This window comes from Anas acuta, chromosome 11 (assembly GCF_963932015.1).
Source record: "Anas acuta chromosome 11, bAnaAcu1.1, whole genome shotgun sequence".
NCBI classification, from domain to species: Eukaryota; Metazoa; Chordata; class Aves; order Anseriformes; family Anatidae; genus Anas; species Anas acuta.
In genome coordinates this window covers 14,343,887-14,370,444 of record NC_088989.1, presented here as the reverse complement: position 1 = coordinate 14,370,444, position 26,558 = coordinate 14,343,887, and the positions used below count along the sequence as shown (strand labels likewise).

The 26,558-nt window shown below is 44.3% G+C and overlaps 2 long non-coding RNA genes across 2 annotated transcripts; one reads left to right on the top strand and one right to left on the bottom strand.

Moving 5' to 3' along the window:
- Window positions 1–607: 607 nt before the first annotated feature.
- Window positions 608–24,672, bottom strand: LOC137862649 (uncharacterized). Its single transcript, XR_011100454.1, has 5 exons — window positions 22,872–24,672; window positions 20,693–20,901; window positions 17,561–17,741; window positions 3,169–3,347; window positions 608–690 (listed from the first exon to the last, which is right to left on the bottom strand). It is a non-coding gene; the product is annotated as an uncharacterized lncRNA (long non-coding RNA).
- Window positions 14,509–17,593, top strand: LOC137862650 (uncharacterized). Its single transcript, XR_011100455.1, has 3 exons — window positions 14,509–14,728; window positions 15,537–15,559; window positions 16,411–17,593. It is a non-coding gene; the product is annotated as an uncharacterized lncRNA (long non-coding RNA).
- Window positions 24,673–26,558: the final 1,886 nt, after the last annotated feature.

The following is a 26,558-nucleotide window of genomic DNA, read 5'->3' as shown; positions in this document are numbered from 1 at the left end:
ATATTCTACTGGGATTATACCATATGAAACAATTGGAAACGCTGGCGTGATTTGACATGTAACAGCCCATTTTGCTGGTATTAACAGGCCATGAAGTCACATAAAATAATAAAACAAGATTAGAAAAAGAGGAGGTTTGTAAGAAAAACGCATTTTTGATCTTTTCTCAGAAAGAAAGTTTCTGCTCTGCGTTTTTTCCTACACCTCTTTTGGACCTGCTAGGCATGACACTTTTCCCCAACCACACTAATAGTCAATAAAACAACCAAATCCTTTTGCAGAACAACCCTTACTGAACCAAACTAAATGGTAGTTAGCTGATCCCTAACTCCAGTGGCTTCTTCAGCTCCCACCTGTGTCGGCTGCTGTTCTGACACTATCAGACTGCTCAAATGGGGAAGTTTTGCAGCAACTCCCACCAAGGCTTAGCTCACCAAACTGGAGACATCATCCTAACACCCTACCACCAGTCAGAAATCCTCCTGAGGACTGCTCTGATGCTGGGTTAAGCAAAGTGGGGCCACTGATGGACTTGATGCTCCGTAGATGAGGGACAGCCCTGGTGCATAGCATGGACAGGGAGGATTCAGCCCTTTGGACTGAACGGGCCTCCTTTTGCAGTCTGTGCTGCTCACGAATTAAATCATTTCACTGTTTCACCCTTCACTTGGAGATAGGGTACTGTTGGTCCTTCAACATGGGAGTCAAGGAACAAAGAAAATTAATGGTGGAAACAGCCCCAAACAAAAAAAATGCAGTTAATGATCGACGATACATTGAAATCACTATTGAAGTCTTAGGGGAGTTATGGTCCCATCCTGTAATACCAAGTTCTGGGATGAATATGTATCATAAAACAAGCATCTTTTGAGGTATTTCTCTTTGCAGTATTAAGATGATATCAGCCTACAGAGAACACATACACAGAACTTTTGATTCACAGATTCTTGAAGTGTTTTCTCTGGAAATGAGCTAAAATTTCTAAACATGACAAAAGTAATTTGCTTCATGGAGCTGCATATTAAACATATTGGGAGCTAGAGAGACCTGAAATTAGAGAAAGCAGGTAGGTTTCACATGCAAACCTGAACTAGCTATGTCTGTCAGTACATCCAGGAGGATACCTAACTCATTTGAACAATCATTTCCATCCTGAGGGTGGCATTCTGAGGACAGCCTCACAACTCCTGAGCAAAGCACTCTGCTACCAGAGCACAAGGTGATATCACCCTTTGCTTCGGGCTCTTTGTCCTCCCTCCCTCCCTGTCCACAGTGCCTGGGAGCTGCCAGGGAAAAACAAGAGAAATCACAGAACTGTGGGATTGGGGTTGGAAGGGACCTTAAAGACCATCCAACCCCCCCTGCCCTGGGCAGGGATGCCACCCCCCAAGCCTGGGCTGCCCACAGCCCCGTCCAGCCTGGCCTTGGGCTCTGACAGGGATGGGGCAGCCACAGATCCTCTGGGCAAATGTCATCTTCCTCAGCAGCTTGGTCTGAGAGTGGGGCTGACTTCTTGTAGGATCAAACACGAGCTCCAGCTGCCCCCCACAAATGAAGGACAAGTTCTATGAGTGTCAGCTAATCAACGGCCTCATCTTTCTCCTCATGCAGGACCTCTGTCTCCCTATGCTCCTGCTGCTCAGTGAAAAGGCAGAAGAGCTTCAAGAGCTGGATTCAGCCCCTAAGAGCCAAAGTTGACTGCAGAAGGCAGGCAATGAGGACAAAGGGAAAACATCTCCCCAGTACATTTAAATCCTGAAGATGGGTGATGGGCACCTGTCAAGGAGAGGCTTCTGCTCCCTTCCCCCTTGGAGAGGCCAGTAAAAGTGGGAAGAAACAGTTCTTGGCTGCTTTGATAGCAGGGGATCCTGTTAGCACGGCTCTTCCAAGGCTGTGACCCCGACCCCGCTGATCTGCTGGGCTCTGAAGAAGGAGCTCAAAAGCCACCAGAAGAGCAAACACTGTCAGAACATTTTGCGTGTGGGAGAGATGCCCAATGGAAAAACTCCAGAAATGGGGCACTTCTATGCCTAGCCCTACAGCCTTCCCCCTTCTCCCGCTGCTTCTGGCAAAGGACAACACATTTCCTGCTCCTTGCAAGGGACTTGGGTGCTCTGCACATGAAGCAGTCAGAGCAGTCTGAGGTTCTTCTTCAAGTCCTTCCACGGGCAAAACCACCAGGCAGGTTACTGCTTAGCTGAAGGGTTTTGTGATGCTGCGACCAGCCTGAGCCTGGGGCTAAAACCAACCCATTGCCTGAGCAAAAAAATAACTGGTAACCCCGTGCAGGTCTGCTGGGGACGGGGAGAGCAGCACTGCAAGGGGAGTTAGCAGGCCGACAGTCAACAGTCTGAGAGTTCGCAATTAATAGACTGATAATTTTGGAAATAAACTATCCCAGCATAGGATATTCTAGATGAGTAGGCACCTGGTTGAGAGTTTATACTCCAGTAGTCAATAATCCAAGTAGTTCTGGAAATAAACTGAATAATAAACGTTTTCCACTTGTCCTGTGTCTGATTTTGCAGTGCAACCCCAGACTTTTTTTTTTTAAACCACTGCATTCTCTTGTGTTGGAGACATTTCATCAATATTTGTAAAAACATACCAAGTCCTTTGGTTTGAGAAGCACTACGCTAGTACTTTCTGGCTTTCAAACACACATTTTTCCAAAATTATCATTTTTATGCACGAAGATACTTCAAAAGGAAAGATTGGAAGAAACAATGCTTCCTATTCCTCCCTTATTTTATCTGTCATCAGGATGGTAATCTTTAATATCAAATGCAACTTCCACTTCAGTCAGCACTGAAGCAAATGAGCATTATCTGCTAAGTAACATCATTATTCCATCGGCAGTTTCTCTGTTTCACTTGGAAGCTCCTGATCGAGGCACTGCTCCTGGTTAGTGCATTAGCGCTGGCAAGATCACAGCCAAAACCATATGAGCAGAGGTTCTTAGAAACACAAATTACTCCGTGAGCTTTTAATGCAAATAAGAGGTCAATAAAAACAAGCACCCCCAGGAAACTAATTGGAAGTGAAATATGGACTCAAACGATAAACTATAGCTCAATTTTATAGAGCTTAATGATCAAATGCATTTATTTCTGACATCCAAAGAAAACAGTACGAAAACATCAGCCTAGGAAGTGGGTTTGCACTTACCTTCCTAGCTGTAGTGACACCAATTTCAAGCAGAAAGAATCAGCAAAACCAGTGATCTCAGGTGGGTGATGTCATTACTTAAATCATTCCATCAGAACTTCCAAATATATCTGAGAAGCACCTCAATCACTGTCCCACAGGCATCACTGACCAAAGTAATCTGTTAGCCTACAGAAAACCTGAACACACATGAGATACGTGGCATTTAGACACAATATCAGTTTTCAAAGTTTAGGAAAAAATTAGACATTTGTGAGAAGGAGAGCAAGTAAGCCCACACGGTGGGCTAAGCTCCAGTTTAGGATCCACACATGGGGTGCAGAGAAAGGTATTTTAGATTAGAACTTTTCATGGTCCTAGTTTAAATTTGAAAAGAATTACAGATTTTGCTGTGAATCTGTCCAACAGTGAATGTGTGTTACTTAACAGATGGAAGAAATCTGGGGCACAGGCTAGTGCCCAACCTGGAAGTGCAGGGTGCTACCATAGCGGCCAGCAGCAACACCACCAAGCTGCAGAGCTTACATCTCCCTCCAAAGTCTGCAAATTAACAGAAAGGACAAGACGTTCTGTATAGAAATTGATTCAAACCTAACTACAGACCTCTGTCTGCCATCTGACTCGTATCTATGTTAGAGCTCAACGTGGACTCTTCTCCTCTCCTCCATCCTCCTGTACAATTAACAGCAATAACTCGACTGAAGCAGTGTTGGGGCACAGAGAGGAACCATTTCTGTGTTCTGCTAACAAGACACGAGCCAATTTTCATGCAGGTGTGTGTGTGAGTTAGAAAACTGAAAAGAAAAAAAAAAAAAGAGGAAAAAAAAGCAAAATGCTGGCACAGCTCTCCTTTGGAGAGGTCATAAACCGCTCTCTTTTCCAGCAGGCAGAAATCATGCCAAGAGGAGTGGGCTTAGCACCTGCAGAACACTGTCTGATCATGGTGAGTATACAAGCATCTGTTTTCATGCTCCAGATAATTGGGTCCTTGGGAAGCAAACTAAAAAGAAGAACAAAATCTCTAAAATTCAAATTTTTGTTTTAAGTCACTTATTGTTTGCCAGCATTTTCTTTTTTTTTATATTTATAAAAGAGTAGTGACTGAGTACAGATGCCACAGCAGTTGTCCTGTCAAGCAGCCCTCCGTATCTTTCAGGTCCTGTTCCCCTCTAATGGGCATCACTTTCCAGAGATGACGGTGTCACAGCACTAGCACTTTTTACAGTAATCTTTTTTTTTTTTTTCCACCTCTTCTTTCTCTCTGTACCCACTGAAATCCGTATGAACACCTAAAAATATGTATGACTTGGCAGATGTACGCGGGGCTCCTCACACATCAGCAGTCTGCCTAAGGCGTTGTGTCCAAAGGCTGAACATCATTATAAGGTATCCAACTAGCTGATAAAGTGTTACTTCATTTTTGCTTCCATGCATTGATTTCCCCCTTGATGTGACAGCCCAATCTCCCTCACTCACTGTCAGCCACCGTTTTCCATTTCATGCTGACACTCAGTCACCCAGTCTCTTCACTGTGCACCTTCCCTAGCATTAAATGTACACTCGCTATGGGTTTGGCTTGCTGAAATTCCTCAGGGAAACTTTTTTATTTTAGCTGAAAAATCATCTATGATATTTCTTCATCATTTACAGTAATCACCCTGACTTGGAGAATGACATCATGCCGTCTTTTATATGTATATTGCAAACAAATACATTAGATCTATCTATATGCATATTATGTGTATTTGTAATGTATGTCTTTTATATATATATTTAAAATTAAAGTCTTCAGTGACCTTTTGCTGTCAATGTCCCTGTATGGTGCCCACCTGCACCCCCAGCACCCTTAAAATTCACGAGCAAACCTAGCTGGAAGGATGCACTTTTCCTTCCTGAGCTAAACAAGCCTTCAAGCTTTAGGCATGTATTTTTGCTGGGTTTCGAGGAGGTGAACCAGGAAGGACTGCAAGTCACCTGTGTGTAATTGCATCTTAAAGCAAAATCAGCATTCATAAACTAAACATAGCATATTTGTTTGATTTGATGGTTTAGTTCCTTGCAGAAAACAGGGCATGTATAATGTACCAACACTGTGATTGCCAGCGTTGGCTGTGTTCTTTCTACTGTAAAGTGGGTCTGATATGCTAAAGCTTACACCCAGGCTTCTGGATGATGGATTTTCTGTTAGTGTCTGATATCACTTCCTTGAGCTTTATGTTCAAAAGCTTTTGAGATGGTCTTTCTTGATGCACTCTGGTTATCCCAGCCCAGTCATTCTCTGGGTGGTTAAAACTATCCTGACTCTTTATACAAGATAAAGGGTATGTGCATCAGCATGGCTGCTGAATTCAGTCACACAGCACTGGGGAAGCACCAACATCACATTCTCTCACATAAGAAAAAGATCACATAAGAAAAAAAGATTTTAAAGAAGGAGCAGGTGCTTCCATTCTGGTACCCATCTTGACACAAAGAGCCTCATTTTCTGGGGATACACAAGTCAGTTTAGGGTTGTTAATTCCTTTACACTCCATTTTCTAAACTTTCTATAACATTCAGAAATCTTTCACAAGAGAATATGCAAATTGAACTCAGCATCTCGTAACATGCAATATAAGTAAATTCTGAGTGTTCTCTACCCCTTGACCTGTATTTACCATATCCAGGTGATAACTCCGACCCATCCTTTTCAAAATAATGAAACATGGTAAGACAACACGGTTATGCTGGACAGTGGTAAGATAAACTAGTGGTATGGATTCTTAAAAAAATGGTACTGTGAGATCTGCAGCACCTTCCAGAGAGTCACATTACAGAACACCCTCATTAAGCAATGACTTGCCCCCCAACCAGTGCTTTACAACATCTCTACGTGTCTCTGCTGGCACGATTTTATGCTGCTTCTTGGAAACTTTGGACCAGTGTCTGAGACTTCTGTGGTTTTTGTTTGTTTGTTTTGTTTTTTAAAGGTTCTGGAATCACTTAGCACTTTGAAAGTACTTGGTATGAAGAAAAACAAACCAGGCCTATTTCCCTGGTGCATGCCTTTTAGATTTGGCAAGAAAAACAAAGCTGCACTGGGTTGCATGAATTTTGCATACACGAGCAAGTGTGCAAGCATTGCATAACCCCGGCTCGCAGTTTCCAAATGACGGGGGATGCTCGTGGTACTCTTGATGCCTGAGGAAACGGCACCAGCCAGGGGAACAGCAAAAAGTCAAATCCTATAGCACTAACTTGCTATTACTGTCTTTTACTTACACGAAAACAAGTGAGATGAGCACCGCAGCCTTGCGATGCACTCCTTTCCAGGCAGTGGGCAGGACAGGAAGAGTCCTGAGAGGCCTTGCAGTCTGGCCCTGATCTGTACTTTGATCCAAAATAGCCCAAATTACATGGCACTTGGCATTTTTCTAATCCTGAACTTTATTCACAAGGATGTGCATCCTGTACAGAGACACAGGGTGAACAAGAGTTCCTGTCACTGCTGCTGGCAACAAAGTCCGGCACAGGATGTGCTCAACAGCAAAAGAGATTTCTATCCTGGTCCTCTCGGCCCGAATACAATTACATTTTAAATCTAAAACAAAGGACCTCAGCTCAAATTGCAAAAGAGCTTGTACTCATAATTGTGAACAGATTTTGAAAGAGCTCCATGTATACACGCTGAGTACTTCGGAGTTTCTGACCACAAAACCAAACAATAAACTTTTTCAAAAGCCCTGATGCCTCAAGTCATGCTACAGACTATATTAAATTATGGTTTTAATATTTCAAGGTTTGTTAATGTTTTTTAATATTTTAAGGTTATTTCTTAGTGCTAATCTATTAAAAAAGTACAGACTGATTTCCTTGGAGCAGACCCCTCCCTCCACCAAAAGCAAGACAGAATGTCAATCAAAATCGTGAATTACTAACCAAAAAAACACTATTTGATTGCATGGATTTTAGTTTTATGAGATAGTGTTATCCTCATGAGAGCTCTTCAAGCTGAGGTTGGGGAAGGAAGACTCTGAAGAAGAAAGAAGTTTTTGTATCACAGATGCTAAGGTTGAATTTGATCTCACCTGTTCCAATAATTATGAGGATTACGTCCATAAAAATGGGTGAGAAATAAGTGACAAGTGGGATGACAATAAGAAGAGGAGGAGGATCTTCTTGAGAAGAATTTGCTTTTGCTAGACCTAAAACCGTCTTTGGCCTTTCATCTAAATGGTCTCCAGGAGGTAAACAGTTTAGCAGACTACCAGCTACAAAAGATCACTACAAAAGCATCCTAAAAATGGCCATCACACCGAATTCCTGCACAATCTTTCTCCCCTGCCCAGCAATAACTGGTCCCAAACAGGGAATAGTGACGATGCAAAACCTCCACATGGGATGCTAAGTATTCTCATGGAGAACAGCAGTGCCCATTGTCAACATTTTAGCTCAAATTTCACACCTGGATTTTTTCTAGAAGCCCTGAGGGTGTTTTAAATCTATTACTAAAACTCACAATTGCATCAGAGAGCTTGAAAGTGTATGTGAACACTTCATTCAATGGAATGAAGTGTTCATTGCCAATGCTCAAAGCCCAGCAGCACTGGGCACAGGCTTCAGCAGGTTCCTGCTGCAGAGGAACGCTGATTTCAGCAGCCCTGCTCACCAGTGCAGCCGTTCTGCTCCACACTTTGGCATTCAGCCTCCTGTTAGCACCAAAAGGGGAGAGAGCCTGGAAGAGCAGCGCTGAGCTTCACGTGCCACATCCATCACCTACAGCGTTGATGCCAACCGGCCGTGCTGCTATTCCAAGAGCCTGCCTGCAAATCGTTCCCAAGCTAAGAGGAAATCCCCACGCTGAAGCTAAATAAAGCCTTGCTTTGCAAGTTCCAAACTGGGACAGACAAATGGTGGCACTCCCATGCCACATGGGGCAGTAGGGGTAGTACAACAGGACACGGAGCAATGCTAAGCATACCCTTAGCTCCTGCTGACAAGCAGCGCCAGGCAGATTTTCTGCACACGCAGAACTCCCTTTCCGATAGACCTGTTTGTCTCATTCAGCAACACCTTCTTTTTCCCACAGAGATTGCTCCAGAAATGATTAAAGCAGTGTTTTTGCCTAGGTGTCTATAAAGTAAGCTAGGGGGAGTCTCTAATAACCCATCCCCCCAAAAGGTCCCCACAAATTACCCACAGCCTGGGTCCGCTGAAGCAGCTCTTACTAGGAGGAGTAAGATTTAAGTGATTAATGTGATTAAGTGAGTCAGTGATTAATGCCTTCAGATTTTTGCTAGTCACAGCATCAAGTAACTTCAAACGGTTGAAGTTGTTTATTCCCTCTTGGTTATGCTCTTTAGTTCAGCACAGCTTTCTTATTGTTTTCTCAACAATTTGACATACATCCAAGAGTTAAAAATAGCAAACCAAGAGGGCATCCATCAGCAGTCTTTCCTAGAGAAAATGACATATACTGAACGTTTGAATCGCATGCAGTAACACACCAACTCTATACCTTCTGCTCTGCTGGAGTATCACTTGTTTTCCTTGCTTTATTTTTTCTCATTGCAAACAAACTGCTAAGGAATGCCCATGTTTTACCACAGAGGTTTTACTCCTCTATATTTAGCACAGCACACGCCAAACCACAGACAGAAGAACAGCACGGCTGCACTGAGTCCACTGGAAGCCTTGAAGCATTGTAAGGTGTATTTTAGGTATGAAAGTTTTGTCTGCAAACTTTAATGGAGTCTTTTTGTAGAGATAATAACCAATTAATGCTCAGTGCTGATGTGATTGTCACGTAGAGATGTTCTCTGAACTGGACAGTTTCACCAGCTGGAAGGTCACAGTGATAAAATGTGTACCTCTGCTTCATGTCAGGGGCAACCCAAATGACATGGCACTACTAAGTGGCAGCTTTAATTACAGCTCAGTTACTTCATTAAAACAGCTGTTAATTTAAATTGGAAGAAGGATTCCCCATCCTTTTGGGGGAATCAGAACGAACTGCCCATCAGTAGTAGTGCTCTCCAGAAAAAGGGAGAAGCAGCAGCCCTGCTGAGCTGCTCAAAGGACTGTTTGAACGATGCACAGGAGAAAATTAACATGAGAAAATGCAAAGGAGATCCTGGTTAGTGCTGGTGCTACAACTGGATTCCATTAAGACAAGACCGACAAGAATATTTTAAACTTCCAAGAAAACATTACGCAAAAGCAGAACATCTTGGAAAATCCACTTGAAATACTGTTTCTAAAATTTCCTAGCTCACTTTGTCAACCTAATGCTTTACAGGAAAAGAAGCTCTGTTCTTCATGTCATTATTCTCCTCTGTGAGCAAGCTGTGTATTTTAGGTAATAGTGCAGATAATACTTCCCTTCTGTTGTGCCATCGCAGGCATGAAGGCAGAGACACTCCTCCTCACTGACATCTCAGAGGTGCTCTGCTTCTGCCTTTGGCAGTATATCCAAAGAGAAAGTTTCCAAGTTTTTGATGAAAACAACATATTTAGTAAAAGGAGAGAGAAGGAAAAAAAAAAAAAACAAGAAAAAAAAAAAAAAAAAAAAAAAAGAGTGAAATGCCATTAAAACTAGGTAACAAATCAGGATTCTACCACAACGGGGTGATCGCTAACCATGAATCCAGAATCTCTTCCTAAATGTTTCCCGTTTGCTGCAAGAGCCCCGGGCTCTGAAAGTGGAGACAGCGATCTGGCAGAGACAACATCCACTCACCGCCCAGCCAGGATTTGTTCCCTGATTCATCCAACACATGCAGCAAAGGAGCAGAGATCCCACGGAGGAAACAATGCTGATTACACAACACGGCTATGGGAGGACAATCACCATTCGCCAAGTCAGTGAGGAATGTGCAATTTAGGAAATAAAAGGCAATGGTCAATCACGTAACTACACACACAGCTAAACCTAAGCACACGTGAACAACAGCCGGCTGCTCCAACCCCTCTCAAATAGGGCAGAGGTTGCAGGAAAAAACTGCTGGAAGAGTGAGTGACTAAATTACCCAACGGCGGTGCTCGGCAGGGCTGAGCCTCCAACCCGACAGAGGGATTAGACTGCCAGGAGAAAAGTGGCCCAGCAAAGAAAAACAAAATGAAAGGAAACGGATATGAAACGACTCACTTATTGATTTGCACTGGAGATTAATTACTTAGTTATCACTGCAGTTGTAGAAGAAAGCCATGCCAAAGGGGCATAACATCAAAAGGAAAACAAATTAAATATGTTCTCTTCCTTGCTTTGTGTAGAGATTGTGCCCGACTTCAGAAAGTTGCTGCAACAAAAGCTGAAAAACAAACAAAATGAAATAAATGTGTCCTGCATAGGGAAAAGCAACTTTCATTTGTGCATTTAGCAATGAGTTCACAACCAGAATCATTCACTTCCCACCCCTGAGGGCACAGTAAGATTTTCACAAATCCAGAGGGATTTCCAAGAGAAACCACCCAGCGCAGCGTTTCAAGGCTCAGGTTGTCAGCAAGGTCTGAACCTCCTCCTCACGCTGAAAACCTGGGAAACAGCGATCCTACCACCCAAAGATAAGCCGTGCACATACGATCTTAACCGTGACTTGTGAACTCACAGAGGGGCTGTGCTGTCAGACAAGAAGGGGCTGGAAGGAGCACAGCTCCCAGCGTGTTCTGCAGCGCCCACAGCACTGCGCCAGGCAAACATCCCCTCCTCGCACATCCTCTACCTGTTGCTCACACCGGTGCTGCATCAAAGCGCTCCAGCACTGCTGCTCTGCTCTCTGATTGCTCCTTCCTGCAAAACCAGATAATTTTGTGATTGTGAGTCCAATTCACAAACCACCTGTTTTGTACACTCACAAATGATCTCAAAATGATGCTGGTTTTGGTGCTGATCAGACTTCCCACAGCAGAGAGTAAAAGCCCAGCTGATGTGGTAGGCAGGGAGTCCTCTCCCCAACAGAAAGGAGGTTTATAACCCAGCACTGCAGGATAAAAGACATAAAAACTGTGAGTCTTATGCATGGAAAACCTGTCACTGGTGCAGGACTGGAAACTGCTTATCTTGGCCTTTCACATGCTGTAATTTGACAAGGCCCACAGAACATCTAAGCAGGAGATAGAAAACGCATCTAACAATTGAATTTATTTATCTATTTATTTTTAAATACTAGCAGAAGTTACTCTCTTCAGCTCATGAGCAGTCCCTGTAGAAGCGGATTAGTACATGGGCCACAGCAGGTGGTAGAAAGTAAAATTTTTTACAAGGTTTGCCCATGCTGGTCAGAAATGTATTCTTAAGTAGAAGAAATCATTATACTCCTGAGAGTCCTTGGGTAGGAAACGAGTTTATCATTTGCTAGCAAATGATTTTGACCTTTCTGGCAAAGGTTAGAGGACTAAGATATATTAACTGGAGTAATTTAAGTCAAGTGTAAAGTAACAAAGAGTTACGTGGCCTTGGGGAAGAGTCTGAAATTTTAGTTGCTGAAGATGTTTCAGCATTTGAAAGCAAAGAACGTTTTAGCGTTCTTTATTAAGAGCAAAATTATCACCATAAATTTCTGAGGTTTTACCTGGATGAGACTAGAACAATTTAAATCTCTTAATAAACTTTACTGCCAACTTCATGTGTCACTTGATACCTGCGTACCAACCCTGCACCAGGCTGCCAGGTTATACTGTCAGCTCTAACACAAGCGTTGTGATGAGAGACAGCACACGTGCTCCATCATAATCTCCACAAGCATGACTGTAATTACTGTAATGGGGTTTATGTTGGAGCTGCAAACCGCAATCTTTGGGATTTGAGAAAAACTCAGGTCCTCAGGTGGCTGGGTGAAATGTGTTAGATGGAAATGTTTGCAGAGATTCCTCACTTTCCCCTTGTAATCCAGGGCTGGTTTGAACAAGCAGGAGCTCCTACAACAGCCTCCTGCAACCCACACGTCACACTTGCTCATGCAGCCTGTGAATGACAGCACAAGCAAGTTTCAAAACTGACTGAAATATACTTTACTGCATTACCCTAGATAAGAGCTTGCTGAAACAATATCTGAGCTCATTACCTTATACAGTATATCACTGCTTTTTCAAATGTCACATGGAAAGCAGGAATCCCTGTTGTGCTCAGATGCCTTGAACTTTGCTAATTCTCCATGTGCCACCCAGATTATTGCTCCTTCCATCAGGCAGATCAGATGAACATGTGTGGTCGCCTACTCTCACTCTCCAACATAAGGAAAGCCAGCTTACTGCCTATCAGTTTCCAAAAGACCTCGGCTATCTAAGGTTATCCACGACTTGTTCTGTTATCTGCCGTAAAATGAATCTTTGGAAAAAATACAAGGTTTGAGAGATGCAAATATCATTACCAAAAAACAGTTCGGAAATTAGTTCTTTATCACCTACTGCCAACATTTGAAGGACATGGAAAAGCTAAATGTTCAGTCCTGCTGACATGGTGTTATTGGATTACCTAGGAGTAGGAGAGGCAGAAGAAAAAGCTTGGGAATGCAATGGCTCAACTCTTCCCTAAAATATCTCCTTAGCCCAGCCAGAGGGAGATGACACCTCCTAATGTCGAGAAAGGCCATTCCAGGGAAGGAGGAAAACAGCCAGGGAAGTACAAAACAAAGCATCAGGGTCTATCTTCCAAGGGGACACAAAAGGCTCAGCCTCCCTGGCTGGAGCTCATCTAGTATGTCAGAGAGACTAATAGCTGCTGAGCTGGCAATGAAAGGAAAGTCCCCCTGGTCTGATTAGAGCATCTGCTTAAAGCTGGGACACCGTGGTATCAGTTCTGCTCTCATAAATATTTAAGTTCTTTAAGCAAGCTGGAACTGTACGAATGAAAGACTGAACAACCCTGCAGCCTCCACCATGGCAGCTCAAACATCGTCTGCTGAGGTCCTTTTAGGTAGGAATTTTGTCATATCTTTGGCAAAGACTGTCACCCCTGATGCATGGTGTTTGAGGAAGAAGGGTACCTGCACTCCCTCACAGCCCTGTGTACGTCCAGCTCTTCATTTCCTTTGCTCCTCTGATGTTAAAGATACTGTGCTAAAGACTTGTTTTTTCCAGACTGTTGTGGATTAGATCCAAATTCATTTCTGCTTTGTCTTTCATCTTAATGAAAAGTAGTATTTGTTAAATTTCAGACAAATCTGAATTTTTCTTTCAGCAATAAAAAAGGTTTGTGCAGCGGTAAGTCAGACTTCCTGAGAGCATAGAGAACAAGGAGAAAGAGAGAAACGCCTTAATAACAGTAATTATATCTAGAGTTTAATACAACTTTTCCACCTTAATGCTTTGTTTCATGCTTATTTATGTTTTCTTCTAAAGTGGCAGGCACACCATTCACCAACTCCAGCTGAAGGCCACAGCAGATGTCCATGGGCCATGTGCAGCAGATCGCGCTGCCCTTACCGCAGCGGTCAGAGAAATTTTTGTAGTCAAACACGAGTTGAAGCACATGCTACATTTCATAAAATCCTATCATCACTCTGGTGACAGGTCATGGAGTGAGGCAGCCAGTTTTTTCTATGACAAAATAACTTTTCCTGAGAACCACACGTTAAATCACAGGTTTGGTCTAAAGATGATGCCTGTGTGCATTCAATGAAATACCATGTGGAAAATGAGCACAAACAGTTTTCAAGCTCTACAGCAGGATCTTGGCAAACATTTGTCTGTTCTGGCCTGTTTTAACACTCAGCATTTTCTAATTGCACTAACAGCTCAATGAAAAAAAGAAGCCGGATGGAAAGATTGAGCCCTGAGGTTACCACGGCTGCATCTTTCACTTTTTTGTGTGCATTTTGAACAGGGAAAAAAATCTCAGGTAGCATCTCTTCCCTGTGATCTCTGCTGCAGCAACGATAACCACAGCCACTGCAACAGCTGCCTCCACCAACAGCCTCCACCTTCTCCCAGAGAGCGTGAGCCCATTGCTCACCCAGATGTTCCTCCTCAAGCAACTGCTTTGGAGTGATCAGTGGCTTCCATGGTCCTGCCAGGCAGGACTATGAAATACAGAGCCTGTGATCAAGTTTTTTCTTTAAGAGGGTGAAGAAGGAAGTCTTGCAGTTCAGCTACAGCATGGAAGATCACAAGATTAGCAGCCTGCCAAAAACTATGAATGCTGTGCTCCGGTTGGGCATGTTTGCCCTTCCCTCCAAACTAACAGCCCCGTTCTGTCTGCCCCTCGCTTCTGAACAGCCATCTGGATGCAGACCCGTGCCTTCCTTACTGGCTTGGTCATAATTACCCCAAAACTTGCTGACAATTACTATGCCAGCAGCTCAGTGCAGCTTGCAATCAAAAAGAGCTGAACTGCCCTCTCCTGGGAGCAGTGCAATCAGCAGGGCAGCCTCTAACAGTCAAATGCATCATTAGCAGGTGGAAAAAGCTGTTGAAATGGGAAATGAATGCATCAGGCAGCCTCCTCCAGATGGACTGCCTAGCTTTTCAATTTGCAGTTTCACTCAAGTTGGACTTTGTGTTTTGGATTCAACCTAAACAGCATTTCTTCTCCCGCCTTCAGAAACAAGTCTTTTTGCATCAATTTCTTCCTAGGTTTACCCAGGTAGGAACCTATAGGTATTTTTAGATTAAATCAATAGGTCAAAGACTAAGCAAATGCTGTGTCAGAACAAGAGCATACAGAGGAGTTTAACAAGACTGATATAACACAAGCCTGAACAGGCAACTGGTACTGTACAGAAGCTTATCTGCACTCAGGATTTTTTCCAAATTGGCTGTTAGTTTACAAGAAAAAGGGTCCCAGGTCTATGAGCGATGAGGAAAAGTAAATCAGCCTGCAGCTATAACCCAAAGCACAGCAAAAACGAACTCACTGAAAGCACAAAGAGCTTTCATTGTTACTTGCTTTTGTGATCCCAGACTCCAAGCAAAGGACCTGTAGTTGGGGGACAGATTAGTGACAACGTGATACAACTGCAGACATCATCAGCCTGCCCTTTCGGGTGCCCACAGCCAGGAAGACACTACTAGCACAGAAGAAAATGAGGAGTTAGCTTACAAAGGCTGCAGGCGATATATAAGTTTATATATATATTTTATACATAAGGTTTTTAAAGTAGTTTTAGTAACAAGAAGCTGGAATTGCCAGGAACATCACTATAGTATAGACAGAAATCACAGGGTAGGTGATTTCTGCAATTTACAGAGTGGGGGAAGTGGCAGTTATTATGTTAATTACGAAAACTTCTAGGGAAAATATAGAAAGCAGAGCCCACCAGGAATAAGATGCATCTATGCTTTTAAGATAAAAAGCATTTAAGCTACCTACCTTAGCCTCAGATGTTTTTATTTCTTTTTTTTTTCCTTTAAATAAAGTTACATTTCTCCTATAACTTGTTCTTCCTCTGCAGGCACTCAGGATAAAGAGGATCAGGTGAGTCACTTCATGAATATTCTTGCATCCATATGGCACACACAGGAAATCCATTAGAATTAATATTTCTTTACATGGCTATTTATGTGAGTAAGCCCTCCCTTCAAAGTGCTGCTGCTGTTCTCTTAACATAATAATCTTGATAAATTACTCTTCTCTTCAATGCTCCATAAGCAAGGAACATAAAGACTCAGCACTGCTACATTAAGACCCATTACTCTTCTCATTGCAAAGAAAACACCATATTTTTAAACACGTTTCCACCAACAACAGATGCCTCTCTATTTTTTAGAAGCTTCAGATGCCATTTTTACGTTAAAAAAAAAAAAAAAAGGAAAGAAAGTCTGCCACCACTTGTAATTATTAAAAATATCATTTGTTGCTGACAGCTTATTGCTCCCACGTACATTTGGGTGCTATCGCCATTCGTTTCCTGATCAGCCCCAGGTGCTTCTGGAGTTTCAGCCTGCCAGGCATCTTTGATGGGACTCTTGATACACACACAAGCTGTTGAGTACTGTGAGCTCAACGGGCCTCAACAGCTAGATCCCCACTTTGATTTCAGCTGGAGTCACTCTGCTGAGTACAACTCAGCTGAGCAAATCTCCACCTGCTGAGGATCTGCTGAGCTTCCCCATGCAAGGCTTTCCCATGTGCATTAGGTTCCACTTGAATTAATTTCTCTGAAGAGCAATTGGCTTTTTTATTGTGTCTTGATCATAATCAGATTGACTAAATCTTTAAGTGCATGGACTGGTTCAGAAAATTCAAGTATGCTCTACTGCTCATATTCAGTTTGTGGGTATAGGATTTTGTTCTTTTTTTTTTTTTTTTTTTTTTTTTTTTTACAGAATATTTAAGTTGCAGCATGGAGCCCAGTGAACTTTGCATCAAGGGCCTGGCCTCCTTTGCGGGACTGCTAGATGTAGGTCACACTCACAGGACCAAGGGGGCTGAGTGACTTCCAACCCATTAATTTTCTTCCTTCCTTGTATACATGTATGCTCTCTTCTCCCCCCAAGGCTGGCATCCTCCCCCTGCCTAGCCCATATAGTCCCATCCCAAGACTTTCTCTCACACGTAGAGGAAGGGGTAGCCAAAAAGGCAGCATGAGCTGGAAAGTGGAAGCATAAATGGCAGAAAGAAATTGAAGACCACAAAATCTTAAAGAAATAAAGGATGTTATCCTGCCTGTCAGTGGTGGATGGGACAAGGGACTGTTTACAGGAGAGAGTGGGAAGGAGAACCAGAACAGAGCAGCTACTTTCTGCAGACTTCAGGAAAGCAGACAAACCCAGTTGTGTAAATGATGTCTCTCAGTCTCTTGCCAGAAACAGACTCAGTGGCTAGGAAGTCTCACAAGGAGCAAAGTGTTGGCAGCAGGTGGTGCCATCTGTCCCACTCCAATTCCTTCTTGCTCAAACAATTTATGTCCCAGTTTGTGAGGAAGGTAAGAAATGAGAGCCCCAACTTATAGTCAGGGAACTGAAGGCAGGAGGAACCAGCAAACTAATTTTAGCTAAATAAAATAACTGCTGAGTGATGCCTTCTCTCCACAGTCTACCCTCTGTCCCCTGTGCCTGAAGATGACCAACTAGACAGAAAATCAAACCACCTATTCCTTTGGTCTGAGCAGGTACTGGAGGCTGGAGCAGGCCCACTGCCCCGCAGGGCTTCCTTCCCTTCCAGCCTTTCTGCTCTGCACTGAAGCGGAGGGAATTTCCTAACTGTTATCTGAACATCCCTGTGCCCTACACCTGGCTGTGCAGATGGGTCTCCACCAGACAAAAACAGTCCGTAAGCACTCCAAGTCCGTTCTCTCGAATATACTGAGAAGTGTGAGTGGAGACACCCAGCAGATGAGCGCAGACTGAGCTCCCAGGCACGTTCCTTCGTGTGCTGCTGGTACTGCTAAAGGTGCGCTGGCACCACAGGATGAGGTGTCACGTGCAGGTTGGTGTGTTCTGCTGCCAGGCAAGTTCAGCTGTTGTGAGAACTCACCTCCACTGACGTCCTTCCTTCCCTGAAAACGCCAGAAGAGCGACCCTTTCCACCTGTGTGGAGCAGCCCTCGTGGTGCGGCACACGCTGGGCAGGTCAGCGAGCAGCTGAGCAGAACACTTCCCAGCACACCAGGCACCACGATGCATGGGGAGATCGGCTTTTGTGACTCCCTCTTGTCCCTGGAAATTAACACAAGCATCAGAAACCCTTGAGCTGAAATGCAAAGGCCCAGGACATCTCAGGAGAAGACAAATCACTGCCTCCCTCCTGTGCATCACCATCAGTGCTAACCTGAGTTTGGCAGCACGGTGCCACCCCTGTGAAACAAGGTCAGACACTGCCTGGTACATCTGCCCTTCCCTTGTGCCAGCTGGGGCTGATGCACTTCAGACAGGTTTGCACCATTTCTGCCAGCACTGCTTCATTTATGGCCAAAATAAAGGATCTTCTTCTTCAAGTCTATCTTACATCTTGCAGACGGTCTCCTTTCTTAGCTCTGTTTTAAGATGTACCCGTGGATTAAGCACTCTGGAAAATGCTGAACAATAAACGTCAGCTCTGCTCTGTAAGCCAGACTCTGCTGCAACCTCAGCAAAACCAGCCAGGAGCCACTGTGCTCTTTGCTTCTACACTGCATATAGTACGAGAGGCTATTTCTTCCCTTTGGGCTAAACCAGGTTGAAAGCAATAACACTTTGCTCTCCTGAGCTCATGACTAACTTTTTTTGGAGCAGATGTCAAAACAAATACCTTAAATACTAAGTAAAATTGGTGTTACAACAAAGCAGCAAACCCCCTCAATTTAGTTACAGTTCCTGCAGTTCCTAAGTTAGGAGAAAAACAAAGGGATTCACTTCTGAGTGATAAGGAAGAAATGACAGTAAGTGTTTGGCACAGCTTAAATTAATTTTATTTTGGAGCCATTCAAAATTTAGACTTTGGATGAATTCCTCATGGAGCGAAATAAAGAATTGCTGGCACAATGAGGAATAATCTCCTACCCCAACAAATGAAACAGGGCTTAATTTGATTTAATTTCCCCAATGGTGCAATGAATAATATTCTTTGTGGATCTGTGTTTCCGCTGGCAATGCTTGGGTTTTCACTGCGCTTGACATCTTCATGATGCAGACATTTTGCATAGGATGCTGTCAGAGAAGAGCATGGAAGGATCAAAGACATCAGTGGTCTCTTACGGACCTTCTCTGATTTGCCCATCCAAGTGCTGAACTGTGGTACCATGGCAAAGCCTCTCCAGTGCTCCAACACAGAGCATTTTGGCTCAAAAAGCCCAGAACTGGGCTTTTAGCATTACCTTTGGGGAAGTCTCGGGCACAGACCCTTCCCATTCCTTCTCCTCCTCTTACAAGTCCAGTAATTCACAGCTCAGAGGAAAGGGCAGGGGAAAAGGGGGCTGGTGTAGAGCTTAAGACGCACCACAAGTTGCTGGTAACCACATGTGCCTTACTTCTAAGCACTGACAGTCCGAAATATTAAGCAGAAAGCCCTTCCCTGTTCCACCTGTACTGCAAGCACCAGAGTATTCAACAGTCACAAAGTAGTCTGTTTGTTTTTCACTTGCAACCTTAAAAGGAAGTGAATTACCTCAAAAAAAAAAAAAAAAAAAACCAATGTCTGTGACTGCCTGGTCCTCATAGAACACCGCAATAGCAGATAAATGTTCCTCTTACAGAAATGAACATTAGCACCCTCAGATGACATTTTTCATTCTGTGAATTGCCCAATTACTTCAGAAAGATACAGTGGTATTGTTGAACACTGGTATAAACTCATTGATCTGCTCCCAGACTTACCAGTACACACAAAGGATGGCAAACACTCCTGGCTCAGTTTCTATAATGTGCCTTAATGATTCTCTGAAATGCCAAACAGTGCAGTTGTTTTCACACATGCTGCACTGCAAAACCCCCATGCACAGAGAATGCCCAGTCCTTTTTTTTTAAATAAATAAATAAATATTTTTTTTTTTTGCTTTTTACTGAAATGTTTTGTGTGAAAAGATAAGTCAGCTGTAAGTAACACATATGGATTTTTGCTCATGTTTGTGGAGTGGTTTTACTCAGAGAGAACTAAAGGTGGATTTGCTCAACACAGGGTTTTGCAGAGCTTTTTCAGCTCAGACTAGCATAGGTTTAATAAACTTGCCCAGACGTGTCTTATGAACGCTGGGTCAGTCTTGTCCAGGACTCCAGAGCTCTCTGGCACAGGCTGCCCATGCAGGATGTACACGAATAAGCAAGTCTGTTCATCCCAGATCTGCAGCCTCCAGCCACTGCACACACACCCAGAGTTTATTTGAACTTGCATAAAAGCCACTTTTCCTGCAAAAGCCCAGGAAAATAGGAGTCAGACAAACATCTGACCGGCACAAAAAAAAAACTTATCACTGACTTTAAGGCTGCTTTCAAGCAACTTTAGAACCACACAAACTTCATTGTAACTAATGCTGTAACTACCCAGTAGGATTTCGAGGTCTGGTTTGGTTCTTTGTAATGAGGCAGTTGCTAGTCAGAATGCTTTTGTTCTCTCACCCTTATAGCATTCTCGTGGATAACGCTTCAATCTCCAAGTATGATTTTTTTGCCAACGCAGTTCTACTGCTTTCCCTGGTGCTGTCTGCTTTACCAGCCAGACTGCTCAGAGCTAAGAGAGAACTTTTCCTTAAGTACTTTAATTGTTTAACCTCTCCTGAAGCAGAATGGTCTCCTTCCACCTACACTAATCGTACAGAAGTTGCATTGCTCATGCAGCTGTGTTCAAGTGTTGCTAAGACTCTTCTCTGAAAAACCACAGGAAGCAGAGCTGAGTAAGTGCGTACCGTTTTCCATAATTGGCTCTGGAATAGCTCAAGATTTGCCCCACTCTAATTTTTATCAGATTAATGGGCATCACAGCCTGCACAGCTCCCCCAGGAGCAGCAAGATGCCCGATGGACCACATCTGCTTTCATTACACCTGCACCAGACAGTGCAGACAGCGAGGCAGGAAGCAGACACAACCTCCTAATGGTTTTATTCCAGTGTTTCTATGGGCTCTCATCAAAACAGAGAGTACTTTGCAACGCAGCAGATGCTGCTCCCTACAGCATATGAACTGTGGTTCTTCCTACCTTCTTTCAAGGCAGGGATCGATCCCCAAACCGACACGTGCTCTGCATAGCTGGGGACAGGTAGGTCTCTTGCTCCAATCCTCTGCAGGGCTCAGCTACTCGTGTGTGCTGTATCTGCATCTCCTCCCTCCAAGCATGGCGCTGTGTCACCATGGGGCTGCCAGCAACCCACAAGCTCCCAGCAGGCAGGAGCAGGGCTCCTGGCTCTCCTGAGCAACAGAAAGGGGAAAGAGAGCATCAGCAGCAAGCAGTTAATGAACTGATCTTGTGGGGTTTGGGCTCTGAAAAGGAGCAGGAGAGGTGGTAAAGGGCAGAAAAGCACCCAAAGTCCAAAAGATCATCTCCCCTCTGCCCACATCACGGGGTGCTGATTTGTTCCCCAGTGACAAGAGAAGCAAACACCCATCCCGCACCTCCAAGTACCAGCCAGAAGAACCAGGTTAATGTGCAACTCTGATTCATACGAAGGCTGGCCTTCTCCCCTGGGATGTATTCCACCCCTAGAGTTTAATTAAACTCTCCTCCTTAAGCAAACAGTATATTCTTACGAGATTCTGAAGACAATTTATTCCTCTCAGTTGTTTTTTTTTTTACTTCCAGCACTGTATGCAGTCGTCTCTTATTTATACCACACCTGCACATTCCACACAGAAAACCCACGTAGCACACTATTAGCTGCATAGGCTGTTTCCAAAAACTTACAGTCCTGGGCTAATCCCAGTTAAGTACAGAAAGCAAAGATCAATTTCACCACATCTGAACTAGACCCGATTTAATTCCAACTGACACATTCAAATGACAGGTTGGGAAACACAAGATTTTGTGAGGTCCTGAGCTGAATTACAACCAGTTGCAGGCAGTGGACTGGAGATGCCTATTGTGGAATACTCTGCTGCTGTTTATTAACTTCTCTGTCAATGAGGATCGCTGCTCCGACAGCAGAGTGGCTCATACAAAGTCATTGTCCATCTGCTCACAGCTCCCATCTGCGGGTAAAGGACCTGCTTTCCTTGCTCAACTGAAAAAAAATCACCCGAGTTTAAAAAGCAATAGAAATGCCTCTGTGACCTCACCCAGCCAGCTGCTCAGGTTGCTTTTGAGGGGCACTGCCACAGCACAGCAGGAAAAAGCCTGCAAAGCCATTTAAAACAGCCTCCTGCTGCAGAGCCCGGCTGCTTTTCACCCCCTGTCACCACCCAGGCTCCTCAGCAGCCTTCACCTTCAGACCAGGGCTTGGCCAACACCACGTGCTGTTGCTTGCCATCAGCTCCAGTTACAGAAATGCTGTTTCAGCATCCCAGGGCACTTTTTAAAATGCTGTGCAAAAAACCACAGTGGCCAGAAATGAGTCATTAAGGACTCTAGGTTCTGATATTTGTATTATCATGTACAAATGAGTTAACCAACTTCCTCCCGACAGATACAGCTACTGGGAAGCCTGGTACAAGTCTAAATAATTCACTGAGTTCAGAGTTTAGAATATAATAAACTACCTGTATGCTGCACTCCCTGCAAAGCTTCAGGCCCCAGCACTAGGCAGGTTGCATCAGGTACGCTCACATGATAATGCTAATTAGATAATAAAACTACCATGTAAAACAAATGATGTCTAGATAAAAAAACATAGTAGGTGTTGGAGACTTTCTCTGTCGGGAGAACACAGACACATGCATTATTCTGGAGAGAAGTGAAGAACGACTTATCTAATTGAAACTACAGGGGTGGAAGAGGGAAGGGGCAGGAAAGACAGACGGTAATTATAGGAGCTGGAAAGTGGCCAGGACACTGGGGTTAGAGCTACACACTTTAAGAAGCCGTCGAGAGATCTTATGTGATTACAAACCATCAAGAACCTAGTTTTAATTCACATCCAAGTTAGACTTGGCAGCAGGGCATTTATTAGCAGTCCACAGCACTGCTTTTATTTGAGCTGAAGGACAGAAGTCACCTGTATCTTCACATCCCTACCTGCCAACTTCCTTCAGCGATTTCTCATCCAAACACTAGCAACACCCTGGAGACCGAGCCCCTGGTTTGGTACCACATCCCGGGAGCTGTGCAGCTGCTGGCAGCAGCCCCCTTGACCTGGCTTCCTGCGAGCAACTGCAAAAGGGTTCAGGAGTGCTGCCTGCACGGCCGAGGCCCTGCAAGCAGCACTGTACAGGGTGGGTGCAGTCACCTTTGCCATCCAGCTGAATTTCCATGTCTGAAGATGTCTTCGTGCAGCCTTCTCTCAACGGTGTGCAGCCATCACCTTCTCTGGGGACAAGCAGCAGCCCTACGGCAGCAAACAAGCCATCAGAAATTCCCTTCTCCAACCTTAAAAGCCCCAAAGCCCATTTCATCGTACCTTTGGCAGCAGCAGGCATCCTTTTGCTTGCAGAGAACATAGATGGTGCTGCTCCCAAGACATGGCAGTTGTTCCTGTTTTACTGCCCCAAGTTTGATTTGGAAAGGATGCAGCTCGCAAGAGTTGAAGCAAAATGCCAATCCCACAATTTGCCGTTTACAAATACACTACGTGTTATTGCCAGGCACAACATAATAGCAGTGTAACAGTTTAAATGTATTAAATGTGCCACAAACATCTAAATTGCTGTTGATATGTTTCTGAAGGATCAAGGAGACCTGAGTAAAGAGAAACCCACTTAATGGGGAACAATTGCGAGTGCTTGTGCTAACATCAGTGCCCCCAGAGACTGTCTGGGTCCCCAGCCCCAGCAAACAAGGGCTGAGGAGATGAAGCTGGAGAAGACATTTAGCTCAGTGCACAGCCTTGCAGTTAGAGCCCTGCATGCATGGAATCTGCATTTACTGGTAACCAAAAGAGCCAAAGGATTAGATTTCAAATACACCTACTATCTGGGGCCTCTCTCAGCACTTTGTTTTACCAGTGTTAATATAATGCTCTCATGAACACACTTGCTGGAGTTGTGGGGGTTTTTAATTGTGTGCTTCTTCATTAATTACTTATTTGCATATTTGTTTCCCTTTCTGCTTCAAAAGCAAGTCTCTTCTTTATCTCACAAGATCAGATCCACTTAAGAACAAACACCATAAAAACACATTTTTATATAAAAGAACTCTTTCCTAAACTTCAAACTTCCCAGCAGCTTCTTCTGTGTATTTCTTTCCAAACTTCAGCCTCATGCATCACGGAAAGGAACCATTTTATAATTGGTACCGTTACAGAAACATAAAGGTGGTCACGAAAAAGGCTCTTTGGGCACCCCACAAAGCTCAGTGCTTGGAAGCTTAATACAAGATCACTTTATAGAGGCTAGGTCAGGGCAGTTTGGACACTCTCAGTATCTGAGGTACAACCAAACGTCCCTGCAAGGCCCCCTGGCTTTCCCTAAGAAAAGGATCTATACTGCACCACGGGGGATGCGCATTTTGTAGTGTTTTGTGTCCCAAGTGTCGACTTTGTGATGCTTTACTTGGCAAATCACCCTCTGGATTACTAGATGGTGGCACAAGTGACTGCTTCATGGCACTGCACGAGATTTCCTCTGAAGGAAGGGAGCAAGATTTATTTTTCAGCACGTCTGGGGATATTTGCCCTTGAAAGTGCTGCTGAGAGAACACCAGTACTCATGACAATCCAAATTCTGGGACACTTTTGGACCCAGATAATATTAAGGAAAAAAAAAATAATAAATTGAAAGGTAATTCCATTCTTGTTATTATTATTATTTTAATCTCTGCTCTATGAATTCTTGCTTTCAGGGTTTAACATATTGGTCGTTTTTTAAATCTCATCAGGCACTACCCTACTAGGCAAAAAGCAAACCTCCAGGCACTTATTATTCAACAACAGACTTAAAATTAATGCAGCAATTTTTAGTTACCTCCAAGCAAAACAAAGTAATTTCCAGAAGTTTACAACTTACAGAAAGAAAAAAAAAAAAAAAGATGTCTTTGTCTTCTTTGGGAAACAGCAAAGAGGAAGTGTACAAGTTGCCCTGCAAAAGAAAAGAAAAATAAATCAACATATGGAAGATGACTTTCAGTGCATCTCTGGCTGCAGAACATTTTCCTTTGGCTGAACCTCACCTTTCGCAAGCCCAGAAGTGAAGCCAGAGAGGGTGCAACTGCACGTGGCCATCTGAAAACTCCAAAAAAGCAGATGCGAACCTGAGACGCTGCTAAGGGACAGCTTCCCAACAGGCACTCATGGGCCTTTTGTTTTATTTCCCTAAGGGTAGAGAGGGACACAAGGATATCAGTGCACATTTGAGCACCAGAAAGATAAAAAGAGAGTGGGAGGGAAGGACCAGTTCAGTCCGCATTAGACACTTGCTGCTCAGCAAGGTGGTGTTGCCACTCTTTTGCTCTGAAAACGGATGCAGCTTTCACTCCTGCCTCCAGGAACCTCAGGCTTTACTGCTGGGTTTCTTTTCAGGCTCGCTCTGCATTTCCCCCAAGGTGCAATTCCCCCACAGGAGCGTCCCCTTCCAAACAGGGATGCTCAGGGAGCCTCCTCCCTGCCGTGGGGGGAGCCAAGGAAAGTGCAGCTCCCTGCAAAATCCCCAGCTGATAAAGTGTCTCCCCTTTCCCCTGTTACATACAAAAAACCTTGAAAAGGAGCAGCAGCAGCAGCTCGGAAAGACAAGCCTCAGCAGATGTTAGCACGTAGCACCAGCCGAAGACACTCAGGGGAAAAGCCCTCGGTGGGCTGTCCATTTAAGCCTCCGCTTGGCTCTGTCTGGCTCTCGGAGCAAATCAGCCTCGGTGCCAGCCCTGCCAGCCCGACAGATTGGCTCGAGAGGAGGCAGAGCGGTGAGCCAGGTACCGTGAACATAAAACACGGGGTTGCTTTTTAATTGCACAGGCCCCGGCCAGAAATATTGTCTGTGCTGGCCGGCCTACAAGAAGCAACATGCCTTTTACTGTGCCAACACACAGGGACATTTTATTCAGAAATTCAATGGATGCATCTGCTGCTGCAATGGCCAAGCTTCTGCCTCAGCAAACCTTGGACCATTTCTTAGCTAAGTGGCCAGGCAGGTGACAGCACAGCCAAGGCTCCATCCTCCTTCCAGTGCTGGCATTTCACAGGGACGCAAAGGGGCGAACACCACGTTTTGTGGGTGTGGAGAAGCCGCACACGTCAGATTTCTATTTATACCACAGGCATAAGGTGCTGTCTTGCTTGACTTCAGGGAATAAATTCACCTGAGTTCGTGAGAGGAGCGCTAAGGTGAGCAGAAAGAGAGGAAGAAAGGGAGGGTGTCAAAAGAAAGAATCAGCTTTCGGCTCTGCAGAAAGCTGTAAGAAATGTATGGGAGAATGTATTGCCCTGTCTCCAAAATGGGTTGTCACATTCACTCTTCCTGTGCACACTCAGGAGGCAGGAAAATCCCCAACAAGCGACTCTCTCCGCCAAGATTTATGGGAGAAATGGGGGGAAAAGGTGCCCAGAGACATCCAGCAGCGGTGTACCCCAGGCACAAGGATACAAACAGCAGCAACCCCACGCTACGTCCTTGTGAGGAGGTGCAAGTCACTGGGTTAGAGGAGCACACAAAACTTTCCTGGAACAGGCTTTATCCCACTGCGTGATTGTGCTCTGAAGAAATTTAAGCCACTGTAACATCCAGCCAAAGCCACAGGAAAAAAAAAGGCCTGCAGGTACCAACCCAGGCAGCTGGTTTGATGCTTCATCTTAGCAAAGTTAACAGCCAGGCTGCAACCAAAGTGAAGACCCCAAAACCTGCTTTCCAGCCAGTAGAAAGCTTCAAAATCGTAACAACAAATGCACCCGATAAAGACACAAGTATCTTTAAGCAATTCTTCAGTCACTCTGTCTCGTTCAACTCCTCCCCCCCCCCCCCCCAGCAGTGCCTACAGCCCCAGTGAAAGC